A 13,518-nucleotide genomic window follows, 5' to 3' on the forward strand; every position below is an offset into this window, starting at 1 on the left:
TCGACCTCATCGGATCCGTTTTCATGTGAACTTCAATTTAACCCATTAGCTAGCGATGGATAACACATGAATTTTGTGCGTGTTTGATTATTTGAAAGAAAATAATGTCAACATTGAAAGTGAAATAAAGGATAATCATTTGAATGACTGATTAGATCCTCAAAATTCTCATTTTTATACAGGTAGAAGTGATGACTAACCTATATTTTTAATCTATAAATGACATTAAATAGACCTAAAGAACCCAATTGCATGAATTCTGCTATATATTTATGTCAATTTTATGGGCATCGGTGGTCTTCAGGAGGTCAATTCGACAATTAATTAGATTGCCTCTTTACTAAAATACACACGGAACGAATCTACATATAATCGACCTCATGCTCTGAAATTTGTTAATTTTAGACTTTTTTGTATTTTAGATAAAGGTTTGACATTGTTAAAAAACAAATATAAGAATTTGAGTCAAATCAGTGAAAATGAATTTGAAAGCTACTGCCCGTTTAACGTAATATGAAAGTAGACCCTGTAAATAAAATGAAACGTACGGCTTGATTCATGGTTATTAACTTAAAAAACATAAATATACGGAAAACAACAGCTGTAAAGATTTTAGGTCCCGAGACAATACATAAAATGATACTAACAGCCTGATATCGTGTTATAACTACAATAAACAACAATCAAGTTGAATATATTGAATTAAAGACCTTACATAACCTTGAAAATTCTGTCTTATGTAAGTTAAATTTCTCGACAACTGGTTGCATATATTTATGTATTTGCGAGACAAATAAAAACTATAAAAACTCCATCATGAACTGTCTTATAATGTAGGAATCAGATCGATCAAACGTTTTGATCGGGTACAGTATTTCGTAAATTCTTACATTTTGAAAACTGGCAGTCAAAAGTTAAATTACATAAATACTGAACTCCGAGGAAAATTCAAAACGGAAATACCCAAAATTAAAAGTTCAAACACATCAAACGAATAGATCATAACTGTCACATTTCTTACTAGGTACAGGCATTTTCGTATGTATTAAATGATGGATCAAACTTTATTCAATAGTTAAATAAACCTCTCATTTGACAAAAAAACAGACAAAATTCTAGTTGGTAAATATGTCAATGTCAAAATGATTCTACTAATCAAGAAGGACCTGGTCACGAGTGTGTCTCATTCAGATCATTTTCTTCTATTTTATCTCATACACGTTCAAATTTTTATTAATTTACGACTTGAGAAATATCACAAAATTTTTATTGTTGGGTTAACTACTAAAAGAGAAAATTGAGTTCGTAGTTGAAAATGTGGCATTGATATTCTTATAAAATGGAGGATTCCGGTTGTGAATTTGTCCTGTAACTTAACGTATTACTAAGTTACTGTAGACATAATCACTTATTGGTAAATAGCCTTTAGGAATCACAAATAATTTTATAAAGGGTTTTATATCCGTCCATTAATTCTAATTTAATTGAGTTTCAAAACTGAATAGACATATTCTCGTTTAATAAGGTTATGTACTCCGAATCGCCATGTTTTCCGTCTTCCCCGTTTTCTACTTCCGTTTATATATGATGTTACATAGAAGATGAACAAGAACGAGGAAATTGATATATTTATTTAAAAATTCACAAAACAAAAGGTAAAAACTTTGTCTTTTAACAGTCGTATACCATTAAACTGTATTGTAGTTGTGCATTTATGCATGCTTGGATGAATAGTTACATCATTTATTATTCAAATCACCAAAGTACGAAAAACATGGACGCCTTAAATAGACTAAAGTAATTTCTCTCGAATAGTCAGCATATATTTTTGTTAGAACAGTCAGGAATATGACAGTTCTTGTCCATTCGTTTTAAATGCGTTTTGTTTTTTGATTTTGCCATGTGATTATGGACTTTCCAAATTGATTTTCCTCTGAGTTCAGTATTTTTGTGATTTTACTTTTTCCTAAGCCTAAATAATACAATTATTTTACAAGTATAAAGATACATGTATTACTTAAAATATGTCGATGTTATATTTATTTTATCATTTCCGCATTTAAAAGCTCTATCCATACAGGAAAGAAGAAAATATTGATTTGAGGAAGTTAATGTTCATCTTTATATGCAAATAAATTTAACCTTCTAAGGGGGTATAAATGACTCAAACTATAATACATGTATACTAGGAGATAATGTAAAAATAGAGTAGTGTATAATTCAGATAAAGCAAATGAATATGTGAAATAAAAAAATACCGAACTACAAGGAAATTCAAAACGGAAAGGCCCTAACCAAATGGCAAAATTAAAAGCTCAAAAACATCAAACGAATTGACCACAACTTTCACATTTCTTATTTGTTAGAAAATAATAGATTAGACACGGTGCTATAGCCAAATAGGCCTCTCATTTGACAAAAAAACAACAAGACAAAATACTAGTTGGTAAAAATGTCAATGTCACTATGGTTTTACTATTAAAGAAGGACCAGGTCACGACTGTTTCTGTTTTTAAATCATTTCCTTCTATATTAACTCGTATTCTCGTTTAATACGTCTATTTCATTTGAATCGCCATGATTTCCGTCTTCCCTGTTTTCTACTTCCGTTTATGGATGATGTTACATAGAAGAAGAACATGAACGAGGAAATCGATTTGTTTGTTTAAAATTTCATACAAAAGGTAAAAACTATGTCGTTCATATATCATGTACAAATGTAAATGAGTATAATAACAGTCGTTTACAAGTAAACTGTATTGTAAATGTCCATTACTGCATGCCGGGAAGAAAATTCACATCACTCATTATTCAAATCACTAAATTAGAAAAAAATATGGACGCTTAAAATAATTTCTCTCGAACAGTCAGCATATGTTTCTTTTAGAAAAGTTTTCTAAGTCCTACAGAAAACAGATAGTTTACAAGTTCAAAAAAATGTGTCAATGTTATATTAATTTTACTATTTCCGCATTTAAAAGCTCTCCCCTTACAGGAAAGAAGAAAATATTGATTTGAGGAAATGAATGTACATATTCATTTGTAAATAAGTTTAAGAGGGTATGAATGACTCACACTATAATACATGTAAACATGTATACAAGTAGATAATGTAAAAATAGAGTAGTGTATAATACAGATAAAGCAAATAATTATGTGAAATAACAAAATACCAAACTACGAGGAAAATTCAAAACGGAAAGTCTCTAATCAAATGGCAAGATAACAACTGATTTGGAACAGGCATTTTATAATATTCCAGGTTCGACTGTAATAGATTATCGAACAGTGTGTATCCGACGTGATCCTAATGCATTGATCGAGTCTAGAATACTCGTACTGATTAGGATATATCTTATGTTATTTATTTTTTTCCAGTTTTTATAACATTTTCTACCATATAATCGCAGCCAGACCATGAAGCGACGTTAGTTAAAATCTAGTTGCGACAGTAAAATCTTTACATTTTACGAAGGTCAAGCTTAAAATGCAATATAGTTATCTTCTAAATGATACATTAATTTTCAAAGGACTTCTAGCAGTTAATGACATGCCAGCTTCAGACCTTAATTAAGCTGATTGAAAGGATCAAGCACTCTTCCTCCTTTTAAGATCAAACTCATCAAACAAATTCAAACACCGTCATATTCTTAATTTGTAAAGTAGTGTAAAAGCAATAGTCTTTTTTTTCAATTTGATCACTATTGTTCTCTGTTCTCTGTCCTCTGTACATGGTGTAATTATGTTACATTGATAAATGATGAAAACTAAATAACATTAATACCAACATGGCGTCAAAAATTGTGTACATTGCATTGTTCTCAGGGTTTGACTTTTGTAAGGAAACACAGGGAAGTAGTCCCATGCTTGCTATAATTTGTCTGAAATCATACAAGGGAAACACGGTGCAGTTCCTTTACTGTCATTCGAATTTGTTTTTTGGTAAGTTAGTTTGGTCCTGTTGATGTTATTGGAAAAGTCCTATTTACAACGTACCATACTATACTATTATTTCACACTGTCATTACATTACTTCTTTCATTTATTAGTTGAGTGTTGTAATAATATATTAAATACTTCAATGATTAATATTTAGATATAGCTAAGAGGGCCCCAACAATTACTAGTGTAATACCATACAATCATGAAAACCAACGGTATAATGAATATATATTATCTACATGTACAAAAAAATGTATATAAAAAAACCGAGAGAAACACTTGAGAACCACCTCAACAAAAGACAACTACTAAACATCAGGTATCACACTAGGGACAGGTGCAACCAAATGCAGCGGATTAAAACTTTATAATAGCACCAACCTTAACAATTACATGAAAAAATTGGTTGATTTAACAAAATAGGAAGACACACTTTAAAGTATCAATTAAAATGGCTGAACTCAAACAAAAGACATATTAGCACAGTTAATAAAGAAGTGATAGATGGTTTGTCATGCAGCTGACCAGTATTTGAACTGACTCATATTTTCGGCTTGCTTTGATCAAACATCATTTTAACAGCTCAAACACATCAATCATATGGCCAGCAACTGTCATATTCGTACAACTACTGAGCATCAGGTTCCTAACTTAGGACAGTTACAAACGAATGCAGCGGGTTTCAACGTTTCAATGGGTACTAATATTCACCCTTACTTGAAAAAATAGTGTTATATAGCAACATAGAAAGACATGCAATGCAATATTATTGAAATGACTTCAAACATATTAACACAGTTAAAAAAGAAGTGAAAATTGGCCTGAGTTGCAGCTGACCCATACTTGCACTTATTCCTAAATTCCTCTTTATTCGATAAAATATCAATTTTACAGATCGAACACATCAAACAAATGGTCAGCAACCGCCATAATCCTAACTAAGTCAAGAAATGGAAAGTCAATAGTCTTTTCCGAGTTTGGTCAATATAGTTATTTAATGCAAAGATGATAACTCGCAATAATCACAAACATATGGGTTTGGCGGCAATTGCCTGTATACCTGTTTTGATTTTTACAAGGTAACACAAGCAATCCAATGCTTATAATAACTTGTCTGAAATCCAACAACGGAAATAGTGTACATGGTTTAAATCTTCCAAATAAAGACGATATCAGGCATGAATCAAAATGAAAGATATCGACTGTTGCCTTTTGTACCATTCTCATGCTTTAAATTTTGTTACACGAGGTATCCTATGCGTGTTATAACGTGTATGAATTGACACAAAAAGAGGGTGTGCAGTCCAATGAGTATTATAAGCTCAAAACTATTAAACGAATAGAAAGCAACACAAGTGTAAAATCAATAGTTAATTCTGAGTTTGATCTATATCTTGTCCATTCCCCTGTACATTGTGTAATACTTTAATTTAAGGATGGAAACTAGCAAAACTCAGAACAATATCGACATGGCGGTAGATGCTTTGTACTGCTCTCATGCTTTGATTTTCGTGATACTACACAAGTAGTCCATTGCTTATTGTAACGAGTCTGAAATCAAACAAGGCGAATAGATCACATGGTGTAAATCTTTTATATAAGAATGAAAAATAAACTCATCATAGAAACCAGGATTTCATTTTGTAGTTACGCCAGACGCACGTTTCGTCAACGAAAGACTCATCAGTGACGCTCGAATCCATAAAAATTTCAAAAGGCCAAGTAAAGTAAGAAGTTGAGGTTTTTTTGAGAACAAAAAAAAAAGATTGAATAAAAATGAAAAAAACAATCCACTTGGCGGTAATTGTCATCGAGGTTACACAAGGCGTCCAATGCTTATTATATATACAAAAATGTGTCTGAATTCAAACAAGGGAATGAGTGTGCCCTTCAATTTTGATTTTTTCATTCAATCAAATATTTGTTTCAGATTAAACTCATTCAGGCCCGTAAGTGTCACTGGAAAAGACCCCCTATCATCCTGTACGTTTGAAGTGCTTTATTGAAATAGGTAAGAGCTGGAATTATATGTTATATATGAATTTTCTATCCCAGGAAAAGATTAAGCTGTATTTAACACAATGTTTTGGAATTTTGAGTCATCAATGCTCTTCAATTTTGTACTTGTTTGGCTTTATTACTGTTTTGATCTGAGCGTCACTGGTAAGTCTTAGGTGGACAAACGCTCGTATGGAGTATTAAATTATAATCTTGGTATCTTTGATAATTATATATACATCAATGAATAAGTTAAATAAGAACTAATAGATTGCTACACTCTCTGCTCAGAGCTGACTGGTATTTTCTTTTAATTGATTTCATCATGTTGATACCATTGGAAAAAACCCTCTTACCATTCTCTTAAATTGTTTCACTGTCATTAAAATAATTCCTTCGTTGATTGATGTTAGTGTGTAATAAAATGTTATAAACCTCAGTGAATAAGTTTGATAATAATTGATGGATGGTCGCTTTGGTTTCTCCACGGAGGAACATTTAAATAAGGATAAAATTGAGAATGGAAATGGGGAATGGGTCAAAGAGACAACAACCCGACCAAAATAAAAAACACAACAGCAGAAGGTCACCAACAGGTCTTCAATGTAGCGAGAAATTCCCGCACCCGGAGGCGTCCTTCAGCTGGCCCCTAAACAAATATATACTAGTTCAGTGATAATGAACGCCATACTAATTTCCAAATTGTACACAAGAAACTAAAATTTAAATAATACAAGACTAACAAAGGCCAGAGGCTCCTGACTTGGGACAGGCGCAAAAATGCGGCGGGGTTAAACATGTTTGTGAGATCTCAACCCTCCCCCTATACCTCTAACCAGTGTAGAAAAGTAAAAGCATAACAATACGCACATTAAAATTCAGTTCAAGAGAAGTCCGAGTCTGATGTCAGAAGATGTAACCAAAGAAAATAAACAAAATGACAATAATACATAAATAACAACAGACTACTAGCAGTTAACTGACATGCCAGCTCCAGACTTCAATTAAACTGACTGAAAGATTATGATTTCATCATATGAACATCAGGCACAATCCTTCCCGTAAGGGGTTTAGTATCATTCCATCATAACATATATGAGAAGAACATAACCCGTGTCATGCCAACAACTGTTTTTAGAATAAATGTGTTTAGTTCCGACGCAAAGACCTTATCAGTGACTCAATATTAACGCCAAAATATGCAATCTTTAATGACTTGACAACAGTATCGTAATTATATCCCTTCTTAATAAGTCTATTCAAAGGTTTTGTAAGTTTATGAGGTGAATACTGACACCTTTGTGCTTTATAAAGAATATTTCCATAAAAAATTGGATGTGAAATACCTGAACGTATAAAAAGTCTGCATGTTGAGCTATATTTACGAATGATGTCTTTATACCGATGATAAAATTTAGTAAATGTTTTGACTAGTTTGTGATATCGAAAACCCTGGTGTAATAATTTTTCAGTAATACATAAATTTCTCTCGTTAAAATCTAAAACATTGTTACATACACGAGCGAATCGTACAAGTTGAGATATATAAACACCGTAAGATGGTGACAAGGGAACGTCACCATCTAAAAACGGATAATTAACGATAGGAAATGAAAAATCATCCCTTTTATCATAAATTTTAGTATTCAGCTTTCCGTTAGTGATATAGTTATCAAGATCGAGGAAAGGGCAGTGGTCATTGTTAGTATTAGCTTTATTTAAAGTGAGTTCACCAGGATAAATTTCATTAATATACATACTGAAGTCGTCATTATTGAGAGCCAAAATATCATCCAAATATCTAAAAGTATTATTAAATTTGTTTATCAGATGTTGTTTTGATGGGTCTTTGCTTATTTTTGTCATAAATTGTAACTCGTAACAATAAAAAAAGAGGTCCGCAATAAGTGGTGCACAGTTAGTCCCCATTGGAATTCCGATAATCTGACGATATACGGAATCCCCAAAGCGAACAAAAATGTTATCTAGTAAAAATTCAAGGGCATATATAGTATCAAAGCATGTCCAATTAACATAGTTTTTTTGTTTATTGCTACTAAAAAATGACCTGAAAGAGTTTGAACATATATATTCACATTCTGATTTTTTGAATGCCCATTTAATTAGGTGTGTGAATTTTTTCTTAATGAGAATGTGAGGCAATGTGGTATACAGGGTAGAAAAATCAAAACTTTGAACAAATTCAAAATCACCAATATAAGCATGCAATTTATCAAGTACTTCCAACGAGTTCTTGACACTCCAAAAGTAATTTATTCCACTATTTTCGAAGGCCTTATTTGAACAATTTATTATAAGGTTTTTAATTGTACCAAGTGTGCTGGTAAGAATAATAGACAATTTAGTAGTTGAACAATGACTTGAAGACGAAATAAATCTATATTTGTAAGGGGTTTTGTGTAGCTTCGGAAGCCAATACATAGTTGGAACTTTCATTGTATTTGGCTCTGCTTGTAAAGCGGAGGCTAAAAGTTTATGTTTGTTACAGATTTCGTTTTCTGAAAATGGAGTCAGTTGGAATGTTGGTGAATTGGTGATTTCCTTTTTCAGAACCTCGATGTAAAATTTACGTCAAACAATAATAATATTATTAGCAGCTTTATCGGCCGGGACAAAAACAAATTCCTTGGCTAGTTCTTTTAGTTTATGTTTGATACGCGAAATAGGTTTATTGTGGTTATTGTTTATAGTAAAATGTTCTTTAAAATGTTGAATACGTATATCAACTATCTTCATTACTGAATTAAAAAAAGAGTCCAAAGATTTTTTGTCAGCTTTTTCCCGTTTTATCCATTTCATACAGTAAGTATGGAGTGAGTCGTGGATGATATTACGACACTCATTCCAATTAATAATTGACGGGGGACGATATTTAGGTCCTTTACTGAGAAATGATTTTAACTCTCGGTCTTGAACGATGTTAAGATCTCCTGTTATAACATGGGAAATGGGTCCATAAATATATTCGGAATTACTGCAATTACATGAAGTAGGTGTATTTTCACTGATATTAACATCTTTACACAATTGACTATAATTAAACACAAATTTCCGGGTAGATTTCTTGTAAATATAACAAATAAGAGGTAGCTCAGTATTGTCAAAATATCCAGGAATTTGTTCTTTAACAGAATGGTCGTTAAATATACCGGCAATATTTACAAAATCAAAGCCTTTATTGACATACTTAATTTTAATAAAATGGTTTTTATGATCTTCAGGGCGATCAATTTTGGGAAATAATTTAGAATAACAATATGCCATAATAATTTGAACACTTTCATACTTAGGACTGCTATATGAAATTGTGTTGCAATTCTCCAAAATTTAATTTAACTTATTAACCGGTAACGAACAGAGTTTTGTTAACAGATAATGTCTGCCGTTGTTTTTTGAAATAGAAATTAGGTCCGAAATATTGGTATGATTGGCCCGAAATTTTCTTTGATTGCGATTTGTTCTACAACCGTGAGAACGGTTTTTACGAACAGTTTTAGAAACAATATCCAAAATGTTAACGGAATTGGTTCTAGATATATTACCAATTCCCATGATATTATCATTTAGACCGAGAGGGTAAACTGTCTGTAATTTTTTAATCCAATTTAATTCAATTATTTTCCGTGATCGTACAAACTTTGAATGCGATTCACCAGGCTGCTTATTTACTACTTCTAAAGGTTGAACTGCTAAATATTTAAAAGGATGGTTGTGCTTCTTAAGGTGTTGGTAAATGATACTTTTGAATTTATTAGGTCTTTTAAAACGATACAGATGTTCTTGAGTGCGTTTTGATAAATATCTTCCAGTTTCTCCTACGTACTGAATACCACATCCCGGTTTGTTTCATGTGAGTAAATAAATAATACTGTTTGTTTTTCAAGTAATATCAGTTTCAAAATTTAAAGAAAATGTGCGACCATTAAACGTGGACCTTACCGTATTGTTGGTGGAAAGACGGGGACATGTAAGTCATTTTTTGGCATGACACTTATCGATAGAAGGGTAACCACGATTTTTATTGTTAAAAATGTTAGCGATGGTAGTATTTTTAGATAACCGATTTTGAAAATTGAGACGTGTAGATACTCTTTGAACAAGTTTAGTATTTAGTATTTTTCCGTTTCTTAGTTTCATAATTGGTTTGTTAGTGAATTACATAATAAAGGAGCAAAGATTGGCGTCCAGAATATGAACCAGCATACAATGATTAAGTTAAGTAAAAGTGATAAATTTGTTCGGCTGAAAATGTCGAACGCTATCAGTATTAATTACCCGAAAAAGATAGTGTATATAAGGGTATGACTGATGGCTGACCAATTAGTAGAATGGGGCTGAATATTGAAATACTACTTTTTGATAAACATTCCTAAAGTAATGAACTAGAGCAGTTCTCGCTCGGACACACACTCCATAATCTAGTATATTATAAGAGCATAAACCTGAAGCACGGGGAGGCACTCTACTGCCTCCACACGGCACTAAAGACAAACTCTGTAAAAAATAAAATTGAGAATGGAAATGGGGAATGTGTCAAAGAGACAACAACCCGACCAAAATAAAAAACACAACAGCAGAAGGTCACCAACAGGTCTTCAATGTAGCGAGAAATTCCCGCACCCGGAAGCGTCCTTCAGCTGGCCCCTAAACAAATATATACTAGTTCAGTGATAATGAACGCCATACTAATTTCCAAATTGTACACAAGAAACTAAAATTTAAATAATACAAGACTAACAAAGGCCAGAGGCTCCTGACTTGGGACAGGCGCAAAAATGCGGCGGGGTTAAACATGTTTGTGAGATCTCAACCCTCCCCCTATACCTCTAACCAGTGTAGAAAAGTAAAAGCATAACAATACGCACATTAAAATTCAGTTCAAGAGAAGTCCGAGTCTGATGTCAGAAGATGTAACCAAAGAAAATAAACAAAATGACAATAATACATAAATAACAACAGACTACTAGCAGTTAACTGACATGCCAGCTCCAGACTTCAATTAAACTGACTGAAAGATTATGATTTCATCATATGAACATCAGGCACAATCCTTCCCGTAAGGGGTTTAGTATCATACCATCATAACATATATGAGAAGAACATAACCCGTGTCATGCCAACAACTGTTTTTAGAATAAATGTGTTTAGTTCCGACGCAAAGACCTTATCAGTGACTCAATAATAACGCCAAAATATGCAATCTTTAATGACTTGACAACAGTATCGTAATTATATCCCTTCTTAATAAGTCTATTCAAAGGTTTTGTAAGTTTATGAGGTGAATACTGACACCTTTGAGCTTTATAAAGAATATTTCCATAAAAAATTGGATGTGAAATACCTGAACGTATAAAAAGTCTGCATGTTGAGCTATATTTACGAATGATGTCTTTATACCGATGATAAAATTTAGTAAATGTTTTGACTAGTTTGTGATATCGAAAACCCTGGTGTAATAATTTTTCAGTAATACATAAATTTCTCTCGTTAAAATCTAAAACATTGTTACATACACGAGCGAATCGTACAAGTTGAGATATATAAACACCGTAAGATGGTGACAAGGGAACGTCACCATCTAAAAACGGATAATTAACGATAGGAAATGAAAAATCATCCCTTTTATCATAAATTTTAGTATTCAGCTTTCCGTTAGTGATATAGATATCACACAAGATCGAGGAAAGGGCAGTGGTCATTGTTAGTATTAGCTTTATTTAAAGTGAGTTCACCAGGATAAATTTCATTAATATACATACTGAAGTCGTCATTATTGAGAGCCAAAATATCATCCAAATATCTAAAAGTATTATTAAATTTGTTTATCAGATGTTGTTTTGATGGGTCTTTGCTTATTTTTGTCATAAATTGTAACTCGTAACAATAAAAAAAGAGGTCCGCAATAAGTGGTGCACAGTTAGTCCCCATTGGAATTCCGATAATCTGACGATATACGGAATCCCCAAAGCGAACAAAAATGTTATCTAGTAAAAATTCAAGGGCATATATAGTATCAAAGCATGTCCAATTAACATAGTTTTTTTGTTTATTGCTACTAAAAAATGACCTGAAAGAGTTTGAACATATATATTCACATTCTGATTTTTTGAATGCCCATTTAATTAGGTGTGTGAATTTTTTCTTAATGAGAATGTGAGGCAATGTGGTATACAGGGTAGAAAAATCAAAACTTTGAACAAATTCAAAATCACCAATATAAGCATGCAATTTATCAAGTACTTCCAACGAGTTCTTGACACTCCAAAAGTAATTTATTCCACTATTTTCGAAGGCCTTATTTGAACAATTTATTATAAGGTTTTTAATTGTACCAAGTGTGCTGGTAAGAATAATAGACAATTTAGTAGTTGAACAATGACTTGAAGACGAAATAAATCTATATTTGTAAGGGGTTTTGTGTAGCTTCGGAAGCCAATACATAGTTGGAACTTTCATTGTATTTGGCTCTGCTTGTAAAGCGGAGGCTAAAAGTTTATGTTTGTTACAGATTTCGTTTTCTGAAAATGGAGTCAGTTGGAATGTTGGTGAATTGGTGATTTCCTTTTTCAGAACCTCGATGTAAAATTTACGTCAAACAATAATAATATTATTAGCAGCTTTATCGGCCGGGACAAAAACAAATTCCTTGGCTAGTTCTTTTAGTTTATGTTTGATACGCGAAATAGGTTTATTGTGGTTATTGTTTATAGTAAAATGTTCTTTAAAATGTTGAATACGTATATCAACTATCTTCATTACTGAATTAAAAAAAGAGTCCAAAGATTTTTTGTCAGCTTTTTCCCGTTTTATCCATTTCATACAGTAAGTATGGAGTGAGTCGTGGATGATATTACGACACTCATTCCAATTAATAATTGACGGGGGACGATATTTAGGTCCTTTACTGAGAAATGATTTTAACTCTCGGTCTTGAACGATGTTAAGATCTCCTGTTATAACATGGGAAATGGGTCCATAAATATATTCGGAATTACTGCAATTACATGAAGTAGGTGTATTTTCACTGATATTAACATCTTTACACAATTGACTATAATTAAACACAAATTTCCGGGTAGATTTCTTGTAAATATAACAAATAAGAGGTAGCTCAGTATTGTCAAAATATCCAGGAATTTGTTCTTTAACAGAATGGTCGTTAAATATACCGGCAATATTTACAAAATCAAAGCCTTTATTGACATACTTAATTTTAATAAAATGGTTTTTATGATCTTCAGGGCGATCAATTTTGGGAAATAATTTAGAATAACAATATGCCATAATAATTTGAACACTTTCATACTTAGGACTGCTATATGAAATTGTGTTGCAATTCTCCAAAATTTAATTTAACTTATTAACCGGTAACGAACAGAGTTTTGTTAACAGATAATGTCTGCCGTTGTTTTTTTAAATAGAAATTAGGTCCGAAATATTGGTATGATTGGCCCGAAATTTTCTTTGATTGCGATTTGTTCTACAACCGTGAGAACGGTTTTTACGAACAGTTTTAGAAACAATATCCAAAATGTTAACGGAATTGGTTCTAGATAT

At 32.1% G+C, this 13,518-nt stretch overlaps 1 protein-coding gene across 1 annotated transcript in view; it reads left to right on the plus strand.

Annotated features, from left to right (window-relative positions):
• The first annotated feature begins 2,608 nt into the window (after positions 1-2,608).
• The window catches only part of LOC134695388 (fibronectin type 3 and ankyrin repeat domains 1 protein-like), a 35,702-nt gene continuing 24,792 nt past the window's right edge, over positions 2,609-13,518 (plus strand). The window contains exons 1-2 of the mRNA XM_063556622.1: positions 2,609-2,684; positions 5,873-5,953. The gene's annotated coding sequence lies outside the window, so the exon portion shown is untranslated. The remainder of the gene's footprint in view (positions 2,685-5,872; positions 5,954-13,518) is intronic.

The sequence above is a fragment of the Mytilus trossulus genome, chromosome 13 (assembly GCF_036588685.1).
Source record: "Mytilus trossulus isolate FHL-02 chromosome 13, PNRI_Mtr1.1.1.hap1, whole genome shotgun sequence".
In the NCBI taxonomy this organism is placed as follows: Eukaryota; Metazoa; Mollusca; class Bivalvia; order Mytilida; family Mytilidae; genus Mytilus; species Mytilus trossulus.